General features: G+C 38.8%; 1 protein-coding gene across 4 annotated transcripts in view; it reads right to left on the bottom strand.

Annotated features, from left to right (window-relative positions):
- The window catches only part of LOC131076332 (uncharacterized), a 242,703-nt gene that overhangs the window by 40,221 nt on the left and 189,227 nt on the right, over positions 1 to 13,255 (bottom strand). The gene's annotated exons all lie outside the window — the stretch shown is intronic.

Below are 13,255 nucleotides of genomic sequence, written 5' to 3'. Positions count from 1 at the left end.
TGTAGCTGTCGTACTTCCTGCCCTTGTTGCTATTATAGCTCCTCTCCAACTCCAAATAGCCTTTCTTGAAGGGTATATTGTGGGCTTCGTTGAAGGGCCAATGTGCAGCATATTTAATCTCTCCTCTGTTCACTTTTGCTGTTCCATTCTTCATTAACTAGATGAATTTATCCTTGGAGACTTCCAAAGTCAGTAAGGGTTCACCCATGCTCACTGTCTGATCACCACCCTATTAATGCCAATATTGTGGTGTGGAATGAGGACCCTAGGTCGTATAAGAAGGAAAAAAAAATCAATTTAAATTCAAACTTCTTGGAGGACAAGGATTACCATGATGCCATATGCACCCTTAGGGAAATCAATAAGTGGATGTTCGAGAAATCTGCTATTGAGAAGTGGGATAACAATATTAACAGTTGTAAATTAATCTTCCAGACCATTGGTAAAAAGAAAGCTATGAACAATAGGAAAGGAGAGGTAAATATTAATTAAAAACTTTTAGTCATAAAACGGACTGCAAAATGATTCCAATAATCTAGAGATTAATGGGAAACTAATTTCTGTCAAGAACTCCTTAAGGAGAATCCAACCTGTTATGTTTTACCCACATTCCCCATCTCTGACAGAAACCCCCACTTTGTTTAACCTGCTATCTGAGAGAGAGAGAGAGACCTACAACTAACTCACCCCTATAATCTAGACTTCCTGCTATATCAATTAAGAAAGGAATTGTTTTCTTGTGGCACATAGGCAACTATTTCCCTGACAACATTTTATTTGGATCTCCATACGATCCAATACATAATGGAAGAGCAATCCATGTCAGCGAATTGGAACATGATCTTCAAGTTTTATCTGGTAGTGATCTTGCAGAGATTGGAGAAAGACAGTGAACATTAGTGGTGGGCAGAAGCAAAGAGTTTCTATCGCAATGGCTGTATATTCTGGTGTAGATGTTTATCTATTTGATGATCTTCTGAGTGCACTTGATTCACATGTTAGCCGCAAGGTTTTCAATACATGTATTAAGGATGAGTTAAGGGGGCAAAACACGTATCTTGGTCACCAATCAACTGCATTCTCTTCCACATATGGACAATTTGTTCTGATCCAAGAAGAGATGATCAAAGAAAAGGGAATGTATGAAGAGCTCATTAGACATGGGTCATTATTTCAGACACTGATGGTGAATGCCCAAAAATGGAAGATGAGATAGAAGAAAGTATCCGTAATGGAAATAATGTGTTGGTGTTGGAAATAAGCCACACCCGGACCGACGATGGAATGGTCCAAGAGGGGCCAGTAGCTCAGTGGTAGAGCACTCCAGCAGCATATGGAAAGTCCTAGGTTCGGGCCCTAGCTGGTCCATGTCTCAACATAATGAACCGAAGGTTCAGGTTGTTTCTAGAAAAAATTTGGAATTTTTGGAACCTTGGACATTCCAAACCCGTTAGAAATACCGAACTTCATCAAACTTGAAAAAAGTTCGGTGTTTTCAGGATGAAAAACTTGCTAACCCCCTTGTTTTTGCCTAACTATTTACTGAACTTCATAGTTCATAACAAAACTCTTAAGATATAGCCCTCGTGAATCTAACTGATGGTAAATCGGTTATTATCTGGAGAGTGATATATTAACAGAGCATACAGTTTGGAAATTAAACATAAACAAACTAATTGTTATGAACGGTTGCCTCCGTAGGGACATGTCCGTACGTGGCAACTGCCACGCATGGACATGTCCCTACGTAGGCAACCTTTCCTCTTGTATTTAAACCGGATTCAATGATGGAGACGATCAATAACTCACGGCAATCAGTCTTCCAGAATCGCTGTCATTATTCTTCGATCCATATTTCACAACATGGTATCAAAGCCAGCATATTAAGAGAATAAATTAGACAGCCATATTACTCATAAGCATTTATCGGAAGTAAATAACAAATCAACGCAGAGGCTATATACGCAGAGGATATATCCGACTAAGAAAATATTCAAAATGTCAAGTAATATGAGAGTGGAAGATAGACTCGAAGGAGCCTCCAATTTCGTTTCCTGGAAGATACGAATCATTGCCATTCTTGAAGAACTAGAATTAGAGTCTTACATAGAAGAAAATCTAGACATGCCAAATGATGAACCAAAGAAATCTACCTAGAAAAGGCGTAATAATAAAGCAAAGAAAATAATTATTGACTCAGTCAAAGATCATATTCTTCCATCTATAGCCAAACTGCCTAAAGCATATGAAGTATTTAAAACCATTAAAAATACGTATGAAGTTAACAATGCGAGCAGAATGTTAACCTTGAAACAACAACTTTTAAACATAAAGATGAATAAAGATGATACAATATCTACATACTTTTCAAGGATATCTGAAGTAAAAGACCAATTACAAACTATTGGAAATGAGGTAGATGATCAAGAAATCTCTCTCATAGCCCTAAGAGGATTACCAATTTCATGGGAATCCTACATTCAATGTATTAGCAAAACACCCCCCTTACCCAAATTTGAACAACTTAAGAATGAGTGCATTCAAGAGGAATCTCGACTAATCTCAAGAGGATTAGGGACAAATAAAGAAGGAGAAATACAAGCACTTAATACAAATACCTTCAACAAAAATAAAAAGTTCTCCCAACAGAAGAGAGGAAATAAAAACCATCAGAAAAGAGATATGTCTAAAATTCAGTGTTACAAATGAGACAAATATGGGCACACTCACAGGAATTGTCCAGAAAGGAAGAAAACACAAGCTACTCTAGCCGAAGTCAAAGGAGAAAACTCACTTTTCTTCTTAGCCCTATCAAGCGAAATAAATACAAATAAAAACACTTGGATCGTAGATAGTGGAGCATCAAAGCATATAACTGGATTCAGAAATCAGTTTGAAACACTCAACAGGCACTCAAGTGAAGAGGTTACTATTGGAGATAACTCCACATATCCTGTGAAAGAAATTGGGACCTGTACTATCAAACTAAGAAATGGAGTATCTCTACAATTAAAGGATGTTCTGTATGTACCTGGAATAAAAAGAAATCTAGTCTCAATCTCAGGCCTAGCTGATCAAGGATATCGGGTTACCTTCAATGAAGATAAAGTTCTACTCTAGCCTAAAAATACAAATATCAAAAATGCCATAACAGTAGGTTCAAGAGATGGTAGCCTATACAAACTATGCAGTGATCAAATAATAATGAATTATGGCACAAAAGATTAGGACACCTAAGGTATAGTGCTCTATCCAACATAAAGAAGATTACTTCAGGACTGCCCCAACTAAAATCTGAACACATAGGCATTTGCAAAGGATGTGCCTTGGGAAAGAATGTGAAAGTTTCTTTTCCCTCAAGTGAGCACAAATCAAAAGTTATTTTAGAACTAATTCACTCAGACCTATGCGGTCCCATGTCAACACCATCCCTAACTGGATCCTTATACTACATAATCTTTGTTGACGACTACTCTCGAAAAACATGGATATATTTTCTAAAGTGCAAAGACTCAAATGAAGTACTATCTAAGTTCAAAGAATTCAAGGCACTAGTAGAAAACTAGTCAGGGAAGAAAATTAAGGTGTTAAGATCCGACAATGGGGGAGAATATACATCTGACAACTTCAAAGACTTTTGTAATTTTGTTGGGATTAAGAGGGAGTATACTGTACCATATAATCCACAACAGAATGGAGTAGCAGAAAGAAAAAACAGAACCATAATTGAAGCAGAAAAAGCCATGATGCATGACCAAAACTTACACACTTCATTCTGGGCAGAAACTTCAAATACAGCAGTCTACATTCAAAACAGATGTCCGCACTCAGTTCTAGAAAACATAACTCCTGAAGAAGCTTTTACAGGGAACAAACCAGACTTAAGTCATTTAAGGATATTTGGCTGTCCCGTATATATACATGTTCCTAAAGAAAAGAGGACAAAACTAGAACCATCTGGAAAAAGAGGTATCTTCATTGGCTATAGTGAAAATACTAAAGGATATCGCATTTACATTCCAGGGAAAAAATCTGTTGAGATAAGTAGAGATGTAAAGTTTGAAGAAAACACTACACTCAAAGAACCTGAGGATGATAACATTACTAAAGAAGAAGAAGATCACATAACTGAGATTGAGAGGGAGAATATCATAGGAAATTCCAAACCTTCAGACACTGAGAGGGAGGACATCATAAGAGCTTCTGAACCTCTTGTTGATGAAAATATTGAAACACTCAATAACAAGAAAAGACCTCTATGGGCAAGGAAAATGATTGAAGAGAATAATGTAGAACCAAATGAAATTTTCAAAGAAAATAAGAGAACAAGAACTCTAAAATGTTATGCTGCACTTCTAACCAAACTCACAAATTCTAAACCAACAAATGTTAGAGAAGACTTATCAAAACAAGCTTGGAAAGATGTTATGGTTGAAGAATATCAATCTATACTAAAGAATGATGTTTGGGATATAATGCCTAGACCAAAAGACAAATCAGTTGTCTCATCCAAGTGGTTATTCAAGATCAAATATGCATCTGATGGCAGCATTGAAAAACATAAAGCTCGCTTTGTGGCCAGGGGATTCTCTCAAAAAGCAAGAATTGATTATGAAGAGAAATTTGCCCCAGTTGCCCGGTATACGTCAGTAAGAACAATCATTGCAATTGTAGCATCCAAAGGATGGAAAATTCACCAAATGGACGTAAAGACTGCCTTCCTAAATGGTTCAATTGAAGAAGAAGTATATATAGCACAACCAGAAGGATTCACCATACGTGATAAAAATTGCTATGTTTGTAAACTAAAGAAAGCTCTCTATGGGTTAAAACAAGCACCTAGGGCCTGGTATGCAAGGATAAACAACTATATCTCCAAATTAGGGTACTCCAAGAACCTAGCAAATCCCAACATCTACTTCAAGGCTTCAAATGGCAATATGATTATATTGGTCCTTTACGTGGATGATCTTTTGATAACAGGAGAGGATAATCTCATTGAGAAATGTAAGCAAGATCTGGCAGCAGAATTCGATATGAAGGATCTAGGGCTTCTACATTATTTTCTGGGATTAGAAGTATGGCAGAAGAAAAACTACATCTTCCTAAATCAAGGACTGTACACCACAGATATTCTAACTAGATTTGGGATGATGGAGTGTAAGCCATTAGCTACACCAATGGAAACTAATTTGCACAAGCTGAAAATTGAGGCAGAAGATTCAGAACCTACAGGTCCCACACTCTACAGACAATCGTCGGTTCACTCATGTATTTGGTATATACTCGTCCTGATATCTGCTATGCTACAAATGTATTAAGCCACTTCATGTGTGAACCTAAGAAGATACATCTAACGGCTACTAAACACATTCTAAGATATTTACGAGGCACAATCGGACTTGGCTTAAAGTATGAAAATGTTGAGATTCAACTTGAAGGATATTTTGATTCTGATTGGGCCCGAAGTACCACTAACCGGAAAAGTACTACAGGGTGTTGCTTCAGTCTTGGTTCTGCTATGATATCTTGGTTCAGTAGAAAACAGTCAGCAGTTGCACAAAGCTCCACCGAAGCAGAATATATGGCAGCCTCCATGGGAGCTCGTGAAGCGGAATGGCTAAGAAAGTTATTATTTGGATTATTTGGAAAAACTTTGAATTCAACAATAATTCACTGTGATAATCAAAGCTGTATCAAGCTCTTAGTAAATCCAATTTTTCACAATCGATCCAAACGTATTGAGTTCCCTTATCACTACATAGGAGATATGGTAGATCGAAACGTCATAAAACTAGTGTACATCAGTACTGAAGAACAAAATGCTGATATCTTCACCAAGCCACTTGCAAGATTGAAGATAGAATACTTCAGAAGTAAACTTGGTATGACTAGATTATAATTGAGATTATTAGGATGAAATTCCTACCATGTGTAATTTGTTCATGAATAAATAAATAAAATGTATATTGCAATATTCTAACTGTGTTCAAGAAGATGACAATCTTCTTATGTTTAAGGTTACTATTTCAAGGTGATGATCTTGACAATAGTTGACCAAGTGTCAAGATTGACTACATTAAGTTGTTGTCCCAGACTGTGCCGGATATCTTGATCCTAAAGTATGTGATCATCTCATGATTGACTTCTTAAGTGATTGTCCCGGACTGAGCCGGATATCATGATATTGAGTTTATTGTCATGACAAGACTATATTAAATGTTGTCCCGAATTGTGTCGGAAGTCATGACAGAATATGCTCCCAAGAAAATCACTTAGATCCACTCCTGCTAAGAGGGAGTGTTAAGATATAGCCCTCGTGAATCTAACTGATGGTAAATCGGTTATTATCTGGAGAGTGATATATTAACAGAGCATACAATTTGGAAATTAAACATAAACAAACTAATTGTTATGAACGGTTGCCTCCGTAGGGACATGTCCATACGTGGCAACTAATCGGTTATTATCTGGAGAGTGATATATTAACAGAGCATACAATTTGGAAATTAAACATAAACAAACTAATTGTTATGAACGGTTGCCTCCGTAGGGACATGTCCATACGTGGCAACTGCCACATATGGACATGTCCCTATGTAGGCAACCTTTCCTCTTGTATTTAAACCGGATACAATGATGGAGACGATCAATAACTCACGGCAATCAGTCTTCCAGAATCGCTGTCATTATTCTTCGATCCATATTTCACAACAAAAGACTTCGGTGTTTGCAAGTCAAAGAGTTCGAGGAAAAAGCAAGAGTGTGGGCTGGTGGTCATGTTTTCCTCTAGGAATCATGTGTTTTCAATGAATGGGATAATTCTTCCTCACCACGTGCCACCTAGTTTCAGGCTAGGGCATTAGGAGACCCAAGGGCAAAACAAGGCAAAAAACCTAGTTGCATACCAAGCCTTAGGATGAACAAAGCAAAGTTCTCGACCTTTTCCAAGCCAAGTTCGGACTTTTCGAAACCTGGATCATTTCAATCTGCTTGCAAACCCAAACTAAGCATGAACTTAACACCTTGGTTGAACAAAGTTCGGCATTAACAAAACCAAATAACTTGCTAGTACCCTGATAACACCGAGAAAAACATCGAAAGTGACCAAGTTTGAAGAAAGTTCGGTGTTTTATAAGCTAAACACTTGGTAATGCTGAACCAAATACCGAAGTTGACCAAATTTGAACAAAACTCAGCATTAGCAGACCCCTCAACTTGCCAAACCCAAGAAGAAGTCCGAAATTGAGCAAATTGGAACAAAACTTGGCAAAAACAGAACCTTTAACCTCCAAATCTCGTTGCTAATACCGAAGATATCACTAAAGTTTTTCAAGGGCATGATGATTTTAATGTTTTTTGAGCTTTTGGTCTGCAAACCCCATAAGAAATGTCGAACTTTATGGAGGGTTTTCTACATTTTATTCAAACTTAGGTGTTTGTTTGGAAAATGAGAGTGATCTTTTGCTTCTTATCAGCCCTTCCAATGTTGAGGTGGAGTCTGAACTCCCTCATTTTGTGCTCACATTCAATGATGATATTATTCCCCCTTCCAAAGTCAAGGGCATGATGATTTTAATGTTTTTTGAGCTTTTGGTCTGCATACCCCACAAGAAATGTCGAACTTTATGGAGGGTTTTCTACATTTTATTCAAACTTAGGTGTTTGTTTGGAAATGGGAGTGATCTTTTGCTTCTTATCAGCCCTTCCAATGTTGAGGTGCAGTCTGAACTCCCTCATTTTGTGCTCACATTCAATGATGATATTATTCCCCCTTCCAAAGTCAAAGGCCTTTCATCTCAAGGTAGATTTGTAGCCACAAAGGGCAGGATTGAAAGCATCAAAAGCCTTTCTAGTGCTTATTGGAAACTCAGAATTAGGAGAGGTCTTTGCCCTCCAAGGTGTTCATCCTAGGCCAATACAACACGTCACTTCCTCAAAACCTGAACACCTTCTCAGGCACAGTAGTATTCAAATCCTTCGAGGAATAAGTGAAGTGTGAGATGATGATTAATCCCTGACCTAAATGTTAATGTAGGATGGAGGATACAACAAAGGAGACCATTATGAAGTATGCTCTAAAACACTACCATCCTAAACACCGATTGAGTCGGAGGATTCCCAAAACAAAGCCAGAGGAAGAATGCCATGCCAGCACCTTGAGGATGTCAGTGAACGGACCCAAGAACGAAGCAAGAATGATTGGACAGGCATGACCCTTACCACCATCAGCATAGCAACAAGTTGAAAGCCAGGGCAAGGAATTGAAAGAAGAATCATACAGCAATGTGCTGATTGGTGTTGTTTCCAGAATTCTGGAAGGCATTGATAGAGCACCGAATGTTATAGGACTATCCAGAAATAGAAAACGAATAGCTGGAAACAACAAAAAATGAATTTGTTTGTAAAAGCAATTACTTTATTGTAAGGTGACCACTTGTGGGTCCAGTTTAATGTAATTCAAAACAAAGGGGACACAAGTTAGTTATTTCCTAGCTACTTGAAATACCTTTTTGTGCCTTGAACCCAATGAAACTTTGTCTTCTAGTGAGATTAACTGGAAACAATTGCAGGTAGCTAAAAAGGTAGCTGGGAGTTGTTGAGATCATTAACCAAAAAGTTGTTAGAGCTTCTAGAAGGCAGATCAAAGCCATTGGATGAATTCAATCCTGGCCATTGATCCCGAATGTAAAATCTATAAAAGGCCAGTAACTCTCTCATTGTAAGGGTTAGAAAAGATAGAACGTTAGAACAGTTAGGCGGTTAGGGTTTTAGAAATAGCTGTAACTAGGAATAGAAGTAAAATACAGTAGGATTGCTGAACATAAATTGTTGTAATGGCAGTTAAAGCAAGTGAATAAACATTGAAGCATGGTGTTTTGCCATTTGTTTTCTTTTGTTGACATGGTTTCTTTTCATTAAATCAACTAATGTTCAGGGATTTTAATGATGAAGTGTGAGGGTATTGGATCGATTTCAGGTTCATACCATTGGAGGCTTGTTGATTGTAGGTCTTTGTGCATGGTTAGTATGAGCCTATTGTTGCTCGTAGTTCAGATGTGAATGTTTGTTTTAGACTGCGCCAGAATTAGGTATCTATATGAATATTCATAGTCTAAAAATCCTTTTGTTTCCGTTGGAGCTTGCACTATTCCTATGGAGTTGTAAGTATATCTCTGGCTAAGAAGGAACTAGTTTATTTGAAGTTTGTCTACCCATGGCAGCAACTGTTATTATCATTGTCCTTGGGATCCCTAAACCTTAATCCCTTTTTTTATTTGTTTTCCTAGTTCGAAAATCAAAGCATCGCCAGATGTAGGCTAGCTTGTAAAATACATAAGTCCCCTCGTGTTTTGTAATGTCCCCGTTTTGGCCTGGAGTTGTTTGTATTTGATTGTTGGAGAAATAAGGGGAAATTATTTGATTTAATACTATATAAGTTGTCTAATTATATTTATTTAAAGACATACGTGAGATGACTGTTAGCCCATAATTAGGAATACAACTTTTAAGTTATTGTTATGCCATTTTGTTATGTTTTGGAGTCGGCCGTGTGGGTTCCCGTGTCAGTTACAACGGTTGGTACCTTGACCAACCGCCAGATAGTATATATTGCCATGTAAGGGAACCCCGACAATAATGTTGATGTATTGAACATTGTTGGAATGCAATAAAAGAACATATTTCTACCATCTGATTGTTACTTCCATGATCTGTAGATAATTGAACTGTTATCATATGTTCTGCGCTTATTTCTTGTTATTCTAGAACTTGAATAACATACAGGAGAGAGTAAACATTTTGGCGTCGTTATCGTTTCGAATTCCGGAGATCAATATGACGACAAGCGGTAACCACTAATAGGCCGACAATTTCAGCAACAGTTAATAGTCCCTGAAGGCGATACACACAAAGAACCAACGCAGGCGGAAGCTAGGGAGGATCAATTGACGGAGGATTTGGTGGAACTGTGGGACGTTTCCGTCACCTACTACGTGCAGAGGGAAGCTCAAGAGAGAGCAATCCCTTAGGGCACGGTACGTGAGGAACTCTCAATAAATTCTGCCGTGTTTGATCTTCTAGGGAGCCTTCCTAAACTGCTGGCACAGAACCTCATCGAACGGCAAGAGCAGAGGGAAGAAATTAGTCGGGAACGTCGTCGGCAGCAAATCCTACAGCAACACCAAGAAAGGAGTTGTAGGGAAGAGGAAGAGAGGGATACGAGCAGACACCGTACTCGCAATTAATTCCCCATCGTCCCAGCAAAGACCAACGGCGTAACACAAATAGAGGAGTAGGCGAGGGGTCAATACGAAGATCTCTACATATCAGAAAAAAAAGGAGCGGAGACGTCGACTGAGAGAGATTGTTGAAGGCTTGGAGAGTCCGAAAAGGCAGAGCAAGAGTCGGAGTGTGAGAATGACCTACAATCAGGAGAGGCAGAAGCTGCGTACGTAATACCAATTGGTAGCGGTTGTGACCAACCTACCACTGTCGGATGTAGCGGAGGATGATCTCGCCGACCAGGATGCTCACTCAACGTCTAGTGAAGAGCTCGGTGCTCAGTCCGAGAGCAATCCATCAGAGCACTCCGACCGCGACGAAGGGGTTGTACGGGACCTGCAAGGTGAGGTTGTGTAATATCCCCAGTAATTTTTTTTTGATTTGGCAATAAGATTTACAAAGCAAAAACAGTAACCTGTTAAGGTTAGAAAAATAATCCAAAATAACTGAAAGGGGGCCTTCCACCTTTTGTTCACCGAGATCCCAATCTGGGAGGGTGAAAGCATACAGTGTTCTAGGGATCGTTAGCACCATAAACCAACTGAAAAGTTGAATACAATAATGGGCGGCAAGCCATCCCCTTCCGCTTATCCAGCGGGTAAACTAGAAACTTGGAGGTAAACCAGCCAAGAGAACAACTCACCAAGACACAAATCACTCAACCGCAATGTTTCAGCGAGAGGACTGAATCACACAAAAGCTCAACTCCACCGCTTATTCAGCGGGACGACCATTACAATCATAAAATCACTCAACCACTTACTCAGTGGGAGGACTGAACTTCATAACTAAATTACAGAACAAGAAGGCGGCTAAGCTAGGCTCTTCCACTTATGCAGTGGGCAAGCAACCTCCAGAAATGATTAGCAGTACTACTACTTAACCTTAATATTTAGAAAGAGAAGATTAGAGATGATATCCAATGCAGATTACAGCAAGAAACAACTAACAAATTAACTCAAATCATGCTACTGCTGTTGTACCAAAAATCTGAAGTCAAACAATCATAACTAGTCTCAATCGGCAACACCAAAATGATCATAACTCACTCAAATGAAGTCGGAAACAAACCAAATCAAATGTGAATGAAAGATATAACCTAGAGGATGAAACATAAACACAAAACCTGCAGTCCAGTAGCCTCAAAACAGAAGCACGCATCCCAATACACCCCTAGAATGGTACAACCCAGCTGAAAGGTACGATTTGCAACTTAAAATCCAATTCTTCAAATCAGCAGCTATAAAATTGCAGACTATATCCCCTCCATGCCACGTTTTGATAGAGCCAATACCCAAAATGAAGGAATCACTTGGTCAAGAGGTCTGAGCAAAATATGGTTTCAGCAACTCCGCGACCAGCAGCAAGAAAACACTGCAAAATCCACACTCAACAAAACGCTCTCTAACAGCATTGGAAATACAAGAACACAACTAGGTACTATCTTTCAAGTATGAAACTGAGACTTAGCTAGGAAGCCACACTTCGAAGCTCAGATTTTCAATCGCCAAACCGGCAGCATAACAATGCAATTTCATAAGATATCCAAATGGGAGGCTAAGCACCTATATTTATAGTTTTTTTCCTCTAAAATTCAAATGTAAATGCTCCCAAATTCACCTCACCAATTTCCATTTCATTTCACTCTCACATGGCATCCAAATGACATTTCATTTCATTTCCCAAGGTGGGTGCCCAAGTTGCATTTTAACCAATAATTCAACAAGTTCGAACTTGCCTAAGTCTTCAATAATAACTTAATGCATTCTTCAAATTTCAACACCTAACTTAGGAAAATATAACATTGATATTAGATAAAAATATGTCTTTTCCTAAGTCGCCCAATATATCATTAATCAGTAATAAAATAATTAAATATTAAACCTTAGGATAAGGAAATAATATTTAATTAAATCACTTATGACTCCAATACTGATTATCAACAAAATCCAAGATGACGCTGAGCAATGAAAACCACTGAACTGCTACAAGATCGGGACCCTGTCCAAACTGCTAAAAATAGAATTGCTCAATACTGCCACTTACTAAAAATAGTAAGTCATGAAATACTCCTTCGAAAAACATGATCTTCGCACCCGGGGAAAGAGCTTGGAAAGCTCAGTAAGACAGCATCATCGAAACAGCCAAACCCTAACTTACTAAAAATAGTAAATTCTCACTTCACCAAAGAATCAAATGCATGTTATACCACCCTGGAGATCATGAAAAACCCAGAAGGAAACCATAGACAAAACTTAATAATTCCCTCCTGGTAAACCCTAAAAAGCTCGTGCAGAACTCCACAAAAGTTGGAAACCCTAATTATCCTTTCGAGATAGCCTATGGGTCTCCAGAATAGGCCAACGGACCACTGAACTAATCACTATGGAGAAGGGGACATTACAATCCACCAAACTCTTTGAGAATAACTGGTACCGAATTGGAAATTTGTCCCTCGGGGAATATTCAAAAATAGGAGAGTCAAACCCAAAAACCTCGGGAAGGAGGGAGTATAGGAGTGAGGGTGACCAAAGAGTCAAGGACCTGGGTGGACGCGTAGAAGGCTCATGGACGGAGCAATACAGTATGATCCGATCGAACGCGTATGGTACCTTCCAAGCATTTAATACCTTCCAGGTGGGACATAAAATCTTCCAGACAAAGACAATGGCACACACCCCAAAGAAACAGAACCTTCCTAGATTCATGGGAGACGGGTCGAAGGACACAGTACGACACTGCAAGACATGCATAGCCATCTAGCAGGCAAACGGCTAAGACGACCAAGATTACTGGTTGAAGGCATTTTCAGCCACCCTTCGAGGGATAGCAATTGACTAGTACACAGACCTAGATGTCCAACATAAAACATCATGGAACAATTTGAAGAAGGCCTTCCAAGAGGAATTCGAACTCGTACGTGACGACAATGAAATTATGGTGGAGATTTACAATACCAAACAGTGAAAAA

This window comes from Cryptomeria japonica, chromosome 11, assembly GCF_030272615.1.
Source record: "Cryptomeria japonica chromosome 11, Sugi_1.0, whole genome shotgun sequence".
Lineage (NCBI taxonomy): Eukaryota > Viridiplantae > Streptophyta > Pinopsida > Cupressales > Cupressaceae > Cryptomeria > Cryptomeria japonica.
The sequence above is the reverse complement of the archived record's forward strand: the minus strand, read 5'-3'. Positions and strand labels throughout refer to the sequence as shown.